The sequence below is a fragment of the Silurus aristotelis genome (genome assembly GCF_946808225.1).
Source record: "Silurus aristotelis genome assembly, chromosome: 14".
In the NCBI taxonomy this organism is placed as follows: Eukaryota; Metazoa; Chordata; class Actinopteri; order Siluriformes; family Siluridae; genus Silurus; species Silurus aristotelis.
In genome coordinates this window covers 25,869,439-25,883,905 of record NC_139587.1, presented here as the reverse complement: position 1 = coordinate 25,883,905, position 14,467 = coordinate 25,869,439, and the positions used below count along the sequence as shown (strand labels likewise).

Sequence of the window (14,467 nt, the reverse complement as noted above, 5' to 3'; positions counted from 1 at the left end):
ATCCATCCATCCATCAATTTTATCTATCTATCTATCTATCTATCTATCTATCTATCTATCTATCTATCTATCTATCTATCTATCTATCTATCTATCTATCTATCTATCTATCTATCCCTTACAGGTATCCATCCATCCATCCATCAATTTTATCTATCTATCTATCTATCTATCTATCTATCTATCTATCTATCTATCTATCTATCTATCTATCTATCTATCTATCCATCCATCCATCCATCCATCCATCCATCCATCCATCCATCCATCCATCCATCCATCCATCCATCCTGCCCTGCCAGGTATCCATCTATCGATCCAACTTCGCTTTTCCTCTACCTCAGTCACTTCACATCAAGCTCTGCATTATACACTATACAGAAAGGGCACAATGACAACTCGATGAACATATGGGTTGGAGTGGAAGATCTCCTGCTATAGAGCTTAAACATGATTGTGAACACTGACTGCACCCCAGACCTCCTCATGAATGAGCACAAATCTCCACACAATCTAGTAGAACATCAGAAGAGTGGAGGTTATTACAAAAGCAAATGCGGACAAAATGTGGAATGGGATGTTCATAAAGAAGCACATGCCAATCTTATGATCCACAAACACCTGCTCGTAATATATTCTCCAGGTGGAGTCAACGGGAATTGAACTAGCAATCTCCTGATGACTAGAGAGTGTGTTTCTACTCATCTTTGTACTTTAAAACAGTGCAAAACTAACACATGAATTAAACTGCATCCAGTCTGCATCATCAACATTAGAAAGAGTTAGAAAGGTTAGAAAGGTTAGAAAGGTTTTATTAAAGACGTTTTTTTTTTTTTTTTTTTTTTTAATAAACCCCTGTCTACCTATTATTTAATGCGCCTGTACCACAGATACGATGCGCTCGTGCTCGGCGCTATTAGTCTCACTGTTAGACTATCATCAGGAAGCAAGTTCAATTAACGATGACCCGAGATCCCTCTTAAGCCTCGAGAGAAAGGCTTTCGCTTTTCTGTCGGCACGGCGCTCTTTACCGTGTCACGCCGGCATTTTCCTGCGTGACACCATCTTCTTTCATCTGTCAAGACCGTGTTGTAAAAAGATTTGTTCAAATTATGCGAGTAAATGGATCTTAATAGATGAGGAAAGATCGTGAAAGAGTCTGGAGTTTTGCTAGATATTCCCGATATTTCAGAAATTTTCCACCACAGAGCTTTAGATCGTGTGTATATATATATTTCTACATAGACAATTTACTCATTTGCCATTATTTGCACTTTTGGTTGATGCTATCCATCCATCCATCCATCCATCCATCCATCCATCCATCCATCCATCCATCCATCTATCCCTTACAGGTATCCATCCATCCATCCATCCATCCATCCATCCATTCTATCTATCTATCTATCTATCTATCTATCTATCTATCTATCTATCTATCTATCTATCTATCTATCTATCTATCTATCTATCTATCTATCTATCCCTTACAGGTATCCATCCATCCATCCATCCATCCATCCATCCATCCATCCATCCATCTATCTATCTATCTATCTATCTATCTATCTATCTATCTATCTATCTATCTATCCATCCATCCATCCATCCATCCATCCATCCATCCATCCATCCATCCATCCATCCATCCATCCATCCATCCATCCATCCATCCATCCATCCATCCATCCATCCATCCATCCATCCATCCTGCCCTGCCAGGTATCCATCTATCGATCCAACTTCGCTTTTCCTCTACCTCAGTCACTTCACATCAAGCTCTGCATTATACACTATACAGAAAGGGCACAATGACAACTCGATGAACATATGGGTTGGAGTGGAAGATCTCCTGCTATAGAGCTTAAACATGATTGTGAACACTGACTGCACCCCAGACCTCCTCATGAATGAGCACAAATCTCCACACAATCTAGTAGAACATCAGAAGAGTGGAGGTTATTACAAAAGCAAATGCGGACAAAATGTGGAATGGGATGTTCATAAAGAAGCACATGCCAATCTTATGATCCACAAACACCTGCTCGTAATATATTCTCCAGGTGGAGTCAACGGGAATTGAACTAGCAATCTCCTGATGACTAGAGAGTGTGTTTCTACTCATCTTTGTACTTTAAAACAGTGCAAAACTAACACATGAATTAAACTGCGTCCAGTCTGCATCATCAACATTAGAAAGAGTTACCACAATTCATCTCACTTTATCTCAGAAAATCAAAATGTATTACAATATCGATTTATCTCATCATATCGTTCGGCTGTAGCACTGAATCAGTCTTCTTCTAATAATGCTCTCACAACAATTTAAGAGATTTGATTCTCATGCCATTTGACTTTTATAGAAGGAAAAATCCACATGTCCTACATTTCCAAAATACAAACAAACAAACAACAAAAAAAATCAGCTTGGAACAAAATACCATTCCTCTTCTTCCTTTTTCACCCCAAACACTGATTTTACGGCTTTCCGAAGTCTTCCCGTGACCGTAGACACGATCTGGGCCGCTTTCATTTCACTGAGTGTGGTGTGACGGTGCCAGAGCCCCAACACAAAGTGCACTTCCTAAGCATTGTACACACACAATCCTGGAGGAAAGCCACTTCCCCTGCTCTATTGTCAAGCCGGTGTATCCCACAAGTGCCGTAGCCGTGTTTTGCCTAGTCAGAGCTGGCTACTATCTGAAAGAGTTTTGCTCGGCCTGCGCGCTTTTAAAATCCCTCCTCCAGGAAACGAAGGGGGACGCTTACAAATAAACGAGGCCTTCGGAGCGGCGGTGCGGTCGAGGTCTTGCTCATAACCATCTCTGAGCAAGCGGATTGATCGGCTGAATGATGGACCAGTATGGTGATACACTGCGATGTTCGATTCAGAGTGCGATATTCAAAGAGTGAAAATATGAATAAGGGTCATGTACAGAGACCTCGTAATCAGGTGGTCAAAAAAAAACAACCAAGTCTTCTTTCGAATCATCCGTGTTCATAACACTCTGTTCTCTACATTCTGTTCAATCATCCTGCATATAATTCATTCTATATTTACATATTCTGAACCCATGACTTTCTGATCAGAAGTCCAACATCTTAACCACTGAGCTCCCACTTTCCACTATATTCTAGATCAGGGGTGCCAAATCTTTTCCACAAAGGGCCGGTGTGGGTGCAGGTTTTAATGCCAATCAAACAAAATCTAAACAGGTGTAATCTCAAATCTCAATGTATATCATCTGTATCTACAATTGATATACATTTTGCACAGGCGTACATACAATGCATGTATCCCATATTGCAATTTTTTTCTATCTATCTATCTATCTATCTATCTATCTATCTATCTATCTATCTATCTATCTATCTATCTATCTATCTATCTATCTATCTATCTACATACCCACCTGTCTATCAATCTATCAATCTATCAATCAATCAATCAATCTATCTATCTATCTATCTATCTATCTATCTATCTATCTATCTATCTATCTATCTATCTATCTATCTATCTATCTATCACTAATCATCTCACCACATCCATAAACCTCCTCCTTGTCCTCCTGCCTGGCAGCTCAATCCTCAGTATTCAGCATTGATAAGCTGATTTTTAATCCCCCTCACTCCTGATGAAAACTGCAGCATCTGAACGTGACTGAATCACTTAATACTTCACTTAATCGCTACTAAAGACATCATTATTAAAAGACGTCCCTCACAATCGTCTGCCTCCAACGCTGAGGTAACACTTTGGGGAAGAACCACATATGGCTGGAAAACTCAGGTGTCCCAATACTTTCGTCTGATTAAAACTGTTTTAAAGGTCAACACTGAAATGAGCAGCTCCTCCATGAGCATTTAGACACTCGAACACCTTAAATGAAGGTGCATGGAAAAGCAGGAGCCAATCCTGATTGGGTGGATGTTGAAGGTCCACGCTTTTGCATTTTTTCGTCTTTCTGGAAACCAGAGTTTCTTTGATAGTTGTCCAAATACAGCATTTCAAACTGAAACTGTACGCTCACCGTCTACATGTACTTGCGTATATATACACAAACACACTGTGCTTTATTGTGTGTGTGTGTGTGTGTGTGTGTGTGTGTGTGTGTGTGTGTGTGTGTGTGTGTGTGTGTTGGCCTCTTCATTGGTGAGAGCACAGAAAGGCCGTGTCACGTCTTTGTTCAGCTACGAGAGGAAATCGTTGAGTGTGTGATTACTCTGGCGGTTAGCTAAAAAACTGAGGCTGAGGTTTACTGTGTCTGGGGAACTGAGTCATATACACAGACACACACACACACAGACACACAGACACACACACACACACACACACACACACACACACACACACACACACACACACACACACACTTGTGCTGACTCTGAAACTCGAGCTCAGCTGTTTTTCCTTTTAGTTGAAAACAGACCTTGGCTGAGGAAAAAAGAAAATCTCACTCCACTGCCTGATGCTAACACTGACTAACACTGATGTCAGAGTCTAAAGAACAGCGCAGGATACACACACACACACACACACACACACACTCTCACTTTCTTGCACTCACTTACGCTTTCTCACACACACACACACACACACACACACACACACACACACACACACACACACTGACTGACTGACTATCTGACTGGCTCACCCTTACACACTTACTCACAATCTCCCTCTCACTCTTTCACTGACTCACTCACTACACTCACACTCACTCACTCGCACTCACACTCATAAGCTTACTCACACACACTCACTCTCACTCTTTCACTGACTCACTAATTTACACTCACACACTCACACTCACACACTCACTCACTCGCATTCACTCACTCACACTTAATCACTCACACTCACCCACTAGTACTCACACACTCACACTCATATGCTCACTCTCACTCTTTCACTGACTCACTCACTCACTCACACTCACACACTCTCACTCTTTTACTGACTCACTCACTTACACTCGCCCACTAGTACTCACACACTCACACTCATATGCTCACTCTCACTCTTTCACTGACTCACTCACTCACACACTCTCACTCTTTCACTGACTCACTCACTTACACTCACTCACTAATACTCACACACTCACTCGCAATCACACACTCACTCACTAGTACTTACACACTCACTCACTCACACTCGGTCAAATTCACTCTATCGCACTCTCACACACTTATACTAACACACACTCGCTTACATTCTCGCTCTCACACATTCGCTCATACTTACTTTTTCACTGACTTTACTCACTTACACTCAGTCGCACTTATGCTCTCGCAGTCACACACTCACTCACTAACGCACACATTCTACTTCTATTCTCATTCTCTGAACACACACTCCTCCCTCTATCTCCTTTCTGTTTCAGTCTCTCTCTCTCTTTCAAATATATACACACACAAACACACACACACACACACACACACCATTCCTCCTGCTCAGTCTTACACTCTCAGTCAGTGGTGGATATTAAAGCTACAGGTTGCTGTATAAAACCATCCTTAGTCTCACTTACTAAAGCTCTGCCGCACTAAGCGGCCGGTTTCACGTCAGCAATGAAGGCAGCTACTAATCTATACTTTCTAGTTTTTTATTCAGAAACACACACCCAAAAAAACAACAACCATGAATTATTACAATGTCGTAATGTTATTGATAAGTGGAACCTGCTTCCCTTATATTCCGTCATACGCTCAGTTTCTATCTGATTCACTTACAAAAAAAAAATTTTAAACAAAAAAATAAAGATGGTGACGGATAGCTGCTGTAACAAAAGTGATACCAGGAAGTGACACATTTCAACTGTTTCAACTATTTTATGTTTCAGCTATAAACAGATGGAGAAAGTCTTCAACAGCTCATGTCAGGAAACCCAGCTGGCAGGGTTTAGATCTACTAGTTCAAGTGAAGGAAAAAAAATCTACAATTGTGTGCCTTCAACATTGTGGAAACATTTTGGAGGGAAACCACGTATGGCTGGAAGAGTCAGGTGTCCCAATACTTTTGTCCGTATACTGTATAATGCAGAGCTGAATGAGCTCCACAAGCTTCAGAACGACTGGTGATGGTGCAGAGAGCATGAGGAACAACCTTCACCACACATTATGAGTGTGTAGTGTGTGTAACTATTCACTGTGTGTATAACAGTGGGTTATGAATATGTGAGTATGTGTGTGTGTAGTGGATCCTGTAACCATTCACCATGTGTGTAGTAGTATGTTATGAGTGTGTGTGTGGTGGTGTGTTATGTTTTTGTGAAAGTATGTGTCATGATTTTGTGTGAGTGTGTGTACAGTGGTGTGTTATGATTTAGTGTGTGTGTGTGTGTGTGTGTGTGTGTGTGTGTATACAGTAATGTTTTTGTGTGAGCGTGTGTAGGAGTTTGTTATGATTTTGTGTGAGTGTGTGTAGAGTGGTGTGTTATGATTTAGTGTGTGTGTGTGTGTGCGCACAGTAATACGTTTTTGTGTGCGCATGTGTAGGGGTGCGTTATGATTCTGAGTGTGTGTGTAGGGGTGTGTTATGATTTTGTGCGAGTGTACAGTGGTGTGCTATGACTGTATGAGTGTGTGTAGGGGTGTGTGATTTTGTGTGCAGTAGTAGGCTATAAGTGTAAAGTGGTGCGTTATGATTTAGTGTGTGCGCGTGTGTGTTCAGTAGTAGGTTATAAGTGTACAGTGGTGTGTTACGGTTTTGTGTGAGTGAGTGTGTGTAGCGGTGTGTTATGACTTTGTGCAAATGTATGTTTACGCCTGTTTTATGACTTTGTGTAAGAGTGTGTAGTGGTGTATTAGGATTCCTTGCAAGTGTGTGTGTATAATAGTGGGTTATGAACATGTAGTGTTTGTGTACCCATTCACTCCATGCAAGTGTGTGTGTGTGTGTGTGTGTGTGTGTGTGTGTGTGTGTGTGTGTGTGTGTGTGTGTGTGTGTGTAGTTGTCAGGCTGCAGCCTCTTTGTCAGTGTGAGCACGGCGTGGGCCTCCTGTAGCTCGGGGCCACTCAGCACACACTATTGTTCCTGATCTCTGAGAACAAAGACGGCCACCCATGGCCCTGCCACACACACACACACACACACACACACACACACACACACACACACACACACACACACACACACACACACACACACACACAGAGCTATTGTCACTCTGAAAAACGGCCAGCCTAAATTTCATTACATATGAATTTTCTCTCGCTCCCTCCCCCTACTCTGTGTGTGTGTGTGTGTGTGTGTGTGTGTGTGTGTGTGTGTCTCACCCGTATTTATAGTGCAATTAACAATCCATCGTATCCTTTTTGCTCTCACATGAAACACCAACATGACTCAACTCAACTCCTAATCTCTGTTGAACTTTCAGCACTGATCGTGAGGAACCCCTGCCTCAGCGACGGCGTCTGCGCAGACACCACGCACCTGTCGCTTTAAAGCGTGTGTGTTTGTGTGTGTGTGTGTGTGTGTGTGTGTGTGTATTAAAGGCTGGAGGACCTTTTCATTCTCATTTCATCTGAAGTTCAGCATCAAACGGTAAAGACACAGCGTTTAACCGCACGGCCTCCAGACATCCCACAGAGACACGACCCGACTCGCTCAGACGTCCACGAGTCAGAGAGAAATCTGTCCCAGTTATATCACTGTAATACAATAATCTGTATAAAGGATTAGATACTGGAGGAAGTAAAGCATGGAGCTGATCCCATCCTGATACAGCAAGGACTTTGATTTACATGCTTACAAGCATATCAAGAGACTTTTTGTATTAGGTCTTATTATTTTTTTATACTTATATTATAATATATTAAATATTATATACCACTGGTCATGAGTCACAACAAGCAGCCAATCCTGGGCCCCTGAGCAAGGCCCTTAACCGCACAGCTGCTCAGTTGTATGAGACAAATCTGTCACTTTGAATGTAAGTAAATGTAAAATAAAAAAAATCCTTTTGTGCAAAAAAGTGGTAGGGTAGGAAGCTGGGGGTCAGCCATGATACAGACCCCCTGGAGCACAGAGGGTTAAGGGCCTTGCTGAAGTGCCCCAAGAGTGGCAGCTTGGCGATAATGGGGCTTGACCCAACAACCTTCTGATCAGTAACTTTCAAAAAGAGAAAAATTTATTTCCCCCTAAATCCAGATTTTCCTTCTTGAAGCCTGATTGTATATATATATATATATATATATTTATCCTTAATAGACTGTAGGACAAAAGTCTTCCGACAGCACGTGACTTTTCCAGCCAGATGTGCTTCTGCCCCAAGGAACTTTTACCACAAAGTTGGAAGCACACAATTCTACTACTTGCAAAAGAATGAAATTTTCCCTTCACTTCAACTCGGAAAGCCAAACCTGTTCCATAGACTTATTATACTGCGTTGGCTACACTGTTCTCGTGCAGGAGGTTGTGATGTGAAATGCAGTGTGTGTGTGTGTGTGTGTGTGTGTGTGTGTGTGTGTGTGTGTGTGTGCGAAACCTCATGAGGTACAATAAGAGGAATTTCGAATATGACGTTTTTTTCCCCGATTGCGATGCGAGTGATGCTTTTTTTGGTCACAGATCAATAAAGTCATCATTAATATTATTATTAAACAAAATGATTCAAACGCTTTTAATTCACACGTCAGGAATAAAAACTGATTATTACAGATATTGAACCTGCTACATATTAAAGTACACGACTCTCTACAGGTTGTGCAGATATACAATCATTGCACAACAATGTTTACTCTTTCCGCTAGTATTAGAAGAACCAGGTGGATTCGGCTCGTTTATCTGACGCAGGTCTCGTGTTTAATCAGCTTTACTGGTTCACATACATGTGAAAAACCTGACATGGGCTGAGAACAGATTGAATAATAAAACGTTACCTCACACAATTTTCAAATTCTCAAATCTGATTGGTCAGAAAATATGGATTCACTTCCTAACAGCAGCTGAAGGTAGTGCCTTGTTGTTTCCATAGTAACACTAAATGGATAAGTTGGTGAAGAATGAGGAGACTGGACTTTTTATCTATGGAGTCTCCAGTTTCAGTGCTGTAGGGGAAATAGACAGGGAGACAGAGAGAACGAGGGGGGGGGGGGGTGAGAGAGGGAAAGAGAAAAAATGACAGAATGAGAGAGGGAAAGAGAAAGAGAAAAAGAACGAGAGACAGAAAGAGATAAAAAAGAGAGCAGAAATTTGCGATAGCACGAGAGAGAGAGAGAGAGAGAGAGAGAGAGAGAGAGAGAGAGAGAGAGAGAGAGAGAGAGAGAGAGAGAGAGAGATAGATGCTGGCAAGGGACGGAAGTCACAAATGATCTACAAGATTAAAAGTCTCTATAAACAGAAAACTGATGGTGTTTTAGTCTTTAATCAGCAAAATGCAGATTTATTACTTCCTCTGCATTTACAGGTAAAATCCCTTCATTTCATCACTCTTTCATTTTTCTGCTTTTTGTCTGGAGGTGTAGTAACATTCCTCCTCCTCTCTTTCTGACGTTATTGGATCTAAGGCATCATCCTGTGCATCTCCTAGAAGACCCTCGAAAACGCTGAACACCAAAATGCCTGTTACCTACTGAGGCACGCAGAGCACATGGTGTGTCTGCAGAATTCACACTTGTGCAACCTGCATGCGTGTGTGTGTGTGTGTGTGTGTGTGTGTGTGTGTGTGTGTGTGTGTGTGTGTGTGTGTGTGTGTGTAAGACACAAGTCTCGCTTCTATACGTCTCTCCAGGAAACGTTACACACACTGTGCCTTTGGTGATTCCTCAATCACAAGATCTGAGATAACACAGGTGGCTCTAGTAACTTCCAAACCATTCTCACATCACCAGACTTTCAAAAGTAAGCTGTTCCCTCTTTCCACAAACACACACACACACACACACACACACACACACACACACACACACACACACACACACACACACACTCACACACACACACACACACACAGACGTTAAAGAGAAATGAACCATTATGGTACTGATAAGCTAAATTACCAGATAGCATCAAGTCACACCATCTGGCACCTGCACTCCTGACGCCTGTTGCTGGCGTGACAATGTGCAGCCCCCACCGTGCGCACACACACACACACACACACACACACACACACACACACACACACACACAAGACTGATCGGAGAACAGCGCACTGAACACAAGCACTCGGACGTCGTTTAGCCTACAGGTGCGTTTGACACTAAACCAGATGTCAGCAGGAGAATAGGGCCGGCTGTGGAGCGATTCAAACCCTCAAAGCTCAACAATGAGGCCCCCTTTCACTTCCTCCCATCCTCCCATCCTCCCTTCCTCCCCGCTTTCCCACAATCCCCTGCTCCCACAGGGAGTCCTGTGTAAGGAGCCTGGTGCGTTTTTTTTTTTTTTTCCTCTATTGTTCTGCTACTAAAGTTTGCACTCGGTGAATCATTAACATTGTAAAAAAAATCATTTTAGCTCGAGATTTTGATACGAGCCCGGGTTTAACGCTGAACACCGTCCGAGACTTCGGCACATGGATCTTTTTTACTACTACCACGTGAAATGCAAAAACGAGCAAAAAGTTCACTCTCAATCCTTTCCATTCATTACAGGCTTTTTTTTTTTGCCACGGAAAAAAAAAAGATTACAACTTTTTTGCAAAAAAAAAAAAGAGTATAGTGATATTTTTTTAGCTTAAAATGATTGTATTTATAAATCACATGACCTGCAAAGGATGTTTTCTGGGCACTTTACAGAATTTGTGAATGCAACAACAAGTTATAGGATCATGAATGAGTACGTTTTGATAGATAGATAGATAGATAGATAGATAGATAGATAGATAGATAGATAGATAGATAGATAGATAGATAGATAGATAGATAGATAGATAGATAGACAGACAGACAGACAGACAGATAAATAGATAGATAGATAGATACTTGTATATTAAAAAAATCATTATATATAATCATTATAAATGTATATACATTTTTTTATTATTGATATAATTTATTTTTAATATACATGTATACTTGTGTATATAGTATATATATATATATATATATATATATATATATATATATATATATATATATATATATATATATAAACTATACAAGTATCTATCTATCAATTATATACACAAACTTGCATATTGTTGTCTATATATAATATATTAAACGCACAAGTGTGTGTGTGTGTGTGTGTGTGTGTGTGTGTGTGTGTGTGTGTGTAAATAAAACGTTCAACGATTAGGAAAACAAATTACAAAATAAAAAAATTACAAAACGAACATTTCAACCCAACAACCCAAAAACACAAAGGGGCAAGCAAGCAAGCAAACAAACAAACAAGCAAACAAACAAACAAATATCCAAACAAATACAGAGGAACTGCAGCTGTTTTTCGCGACTATTCGCATTAATGATTAACAAAAATCCCACCCGTGGACTTTCTCCTTCCACTTCCCCTCTAAAATCTTACACACATTCAGTGAAAAGCTTCAAACTTGACCAAATGGTCCGAACTTTGAGATTTGAAGCAGTAAAAAGAGAAAAAGAATCGGATTGAAGGTTTCAGTTTGTTGATTAGCTCCTGCTGCTAACTACATTTACGTAGTTACGTAAAGTGCGTAGTGCGGTTTTGGTCGCGTTTACGGAGAAAAATAAAAACAGTTTATTGTATAATTGTACTTTGTGTACCTCTAAAATAGTACAATGTATTGAATAAAACGCCACGAAAGCGGTTTCTGAAGGGGGAAAAGTTTCGAAGTGAATCCTGGTATCCGTGTTTATGAGCTAAAAAAAACAAAATAAAGAATGAAATGCTTTATATTTTGATGTTTACACACTAATTAGAGACTCTAATTAAACTTTTGGATACTTGTTTCTATAATAACACCAACTCGTTTTCTTTCTGATGAAGGATTAAAGGAAGAGAAGAAGAAAGAAGGAAGGAAGGAAGGAAGGAAGGAAAGACGGATACATGTAACAGTAAGAGGAAACAGGAGCTCCAGTGGAGTTACAGATTGTTGAAGGACACAAAAACTGTGAACTTACAGGTGAGAAGAAATAAAAAAAAAAGTCGTCCTCAAGCGTCAAAAGCGGTTTGTATCCAGTTTCCAAGTCGAGCAGAAAAAAGCAGAAAATGTCCAAAAAGAAGGGAAAAGTGATCTGAAGTGATGGGATGTGATGTTGCTCCTCTCTTCTGTCCTGTTTGAGGAGCTTTGGAGGTTTTTTCTCCTTGAAACGCAGGAAAACAAACACATTAGTTCTAAAGATTTGAAGAACTGATACACCAGAAGTCCTTCTTTCTCCATCCGAGCTCCAGGTTTTCATGTATTTTCTTGTATACTGGAGTCGATAGGAGATTTGGAGGAGATATTGGAGAGACCACTAATAACATCACCACCACCAACACACATGGCATGGAAAAGGTTGTTTATAATGAGTCTGTTCTCATTTCAGATGTTATTCATTCTAGTAAAAAGATATTTGTTTGGAAATTTTTGGGTTGGAAAAAAAAGTCAGAAAGTGAAGTAAAACCAACTACCGAGATGTTCAGAGTGAAGAGCAGGAGAACGCGGTGTAACTTGTGGAGCTTAGAGGAGATAGAAGGACTTATGGAAGAGCACTTACCCGAGATCAGCTTAAACCCTGAATATATGTGCTTTTGGACCTGTTTGCTCGCTTGGACAGAGAGAAGGGGCGTTGAGAAAGCTGGAGGATGAGGTTCCTGGCGGCTCTGAGCGACAGGAACACGAGGTGGATCTCCAGCGATGTGAGGTATGTGCGGAATGAGAGCTGGAATGATGTGAACGCGGACACACCGAGAGAGAGAGAGAGAGAGAGAGAGAGAGAGAGAGAGAGAGAGAGAGAGAGAGAGAGAGAGAGAGTGTGTGTGTGTGTGTGTGTGTGTGTGGTTGCGCGCCCCCGCGCGACGCCTGAGCGGTCTTTCGGTCTGAAGCTCCGCCTGGAGGACACACACTAAGCACACACACATTTAACACACATAATACACAACCTATAGCACACACATAACATACACAAACACATTACACACACACACACACACACACACACACACACACACACACACACACACACACACACACACACACACTCAGGTTTAAAACACACAAACAACACACATAATACACAACACATAGCACACACATAACATACAAACATATCACACACACACACACACACACACACACACACACACACACACACACACACACACACACACACAGATTTAACACACACAAACAACACACATAATACACAACATATAGCACACACATAACATACACAAACATATTACACATGCACATATAACACAGCACACACACAAACAAATATAATGCATACACATAACACACACACACACACACACACACACACACACACACACACACACACACACACACAATATATTATATATAACAAATACATATAATATATCAAATATAACACGTACACATAACACACACACAATATATTATATATAACACATACATATAACATATTCACGCACATATAACACAAAAAACATACATAACACACACACACACACTCACACACACACACACACACACACCCAATGCACACTACACATAACACACACACAGATTTAACACACACACAAAATGTGCACATACATACACAATAAACATATATGACGACACAGAGATTTAACACATACACACACACACAGATTTAGCACACACACAAAACACACGTACACAACACATGCAATAAACATATGTAACAGATTCAATACACACACATTTAACACACACAAAACACATAAACACAAGATATTCATGCTCAAATAACACACACACACACACACACACACACACACACACACACACACACACACACACACACACACACATTCTTCGACATTCTTTGACATAATTATTAAGGCAGGCAGATCATTTCTTCTTTATTTAGAAGGCTCACTCTTGGGCCCCTTCTTATTCTTCTTATTCTTCTTGAACTGATAAGGCTCCAGTTCAGGGTTGAGGAGGTCATGGCTCTGTGCAGGAAACTCCAGTTTTTCCACTCCAACCTTCACACACCACTCGCATTGCGCTCTGGGGCATCGCCATGCTGGAACACTGTTTGTGTTACTTAGTTCCAGTGAAATTTGTACATTTAAGGGGAAATGACATATGAGTAGATGATCAGATGTTCACATACTTTCAAATTAGATTTGAATAATTCTAGACCTACAATAGTTACTTACTGCCAATGACATTAGATTTTGAGGGTATTTTCACTTATTTATTCAACAAAGTGAAGACTTTGAACTTATTCTTCACTATCTTTAAAAGGTACTTGTGACTCCACTACACCTTGCAACTTGGGTCAGCACATAATTTGAGTGGATCTGACTCCACTATGGAACATGAGAAAACAGCAAATAATGTACATTTTTGCAGACCATCCAACACCCACCCTG

The 14,467-nt window shown here is 40.7% G+C and overlaps 1 protein-coding gene across 3 annotated transcripts in view; it reads right to left on the bottom strand.

Annotated features, from left to right (window-relative positions):
• tead1a (TEA domain family member 1a) overlaps nucleotides 1-13,402 on the bottom strand; it is a 61,873-nt gene extending 48,471 nt beyond the window's left edge. Inside the window, exons 1-2 of one of the 3 annotated variants that reach the window (XM_083561102.1) lie at nucleotides 12,634-13,402; nucleotides 12,055-12,237 (exon numbers count right to left, since the gene is read on the bottom strand). The gene's annotated coding sequence lies outside the window, so the exon portion shown is untranslated. Of the gene's footprint in view, nucleotides 1-12,054 lie in introns of all 3 variants that reach the window. The other 2 variants (XM_083561103.1, XM_083561104.1) reach the window with 2 other exon arrangements.
• Nucleotides 13,403-14,467: the final 1,065 nt, after the last annotated feature.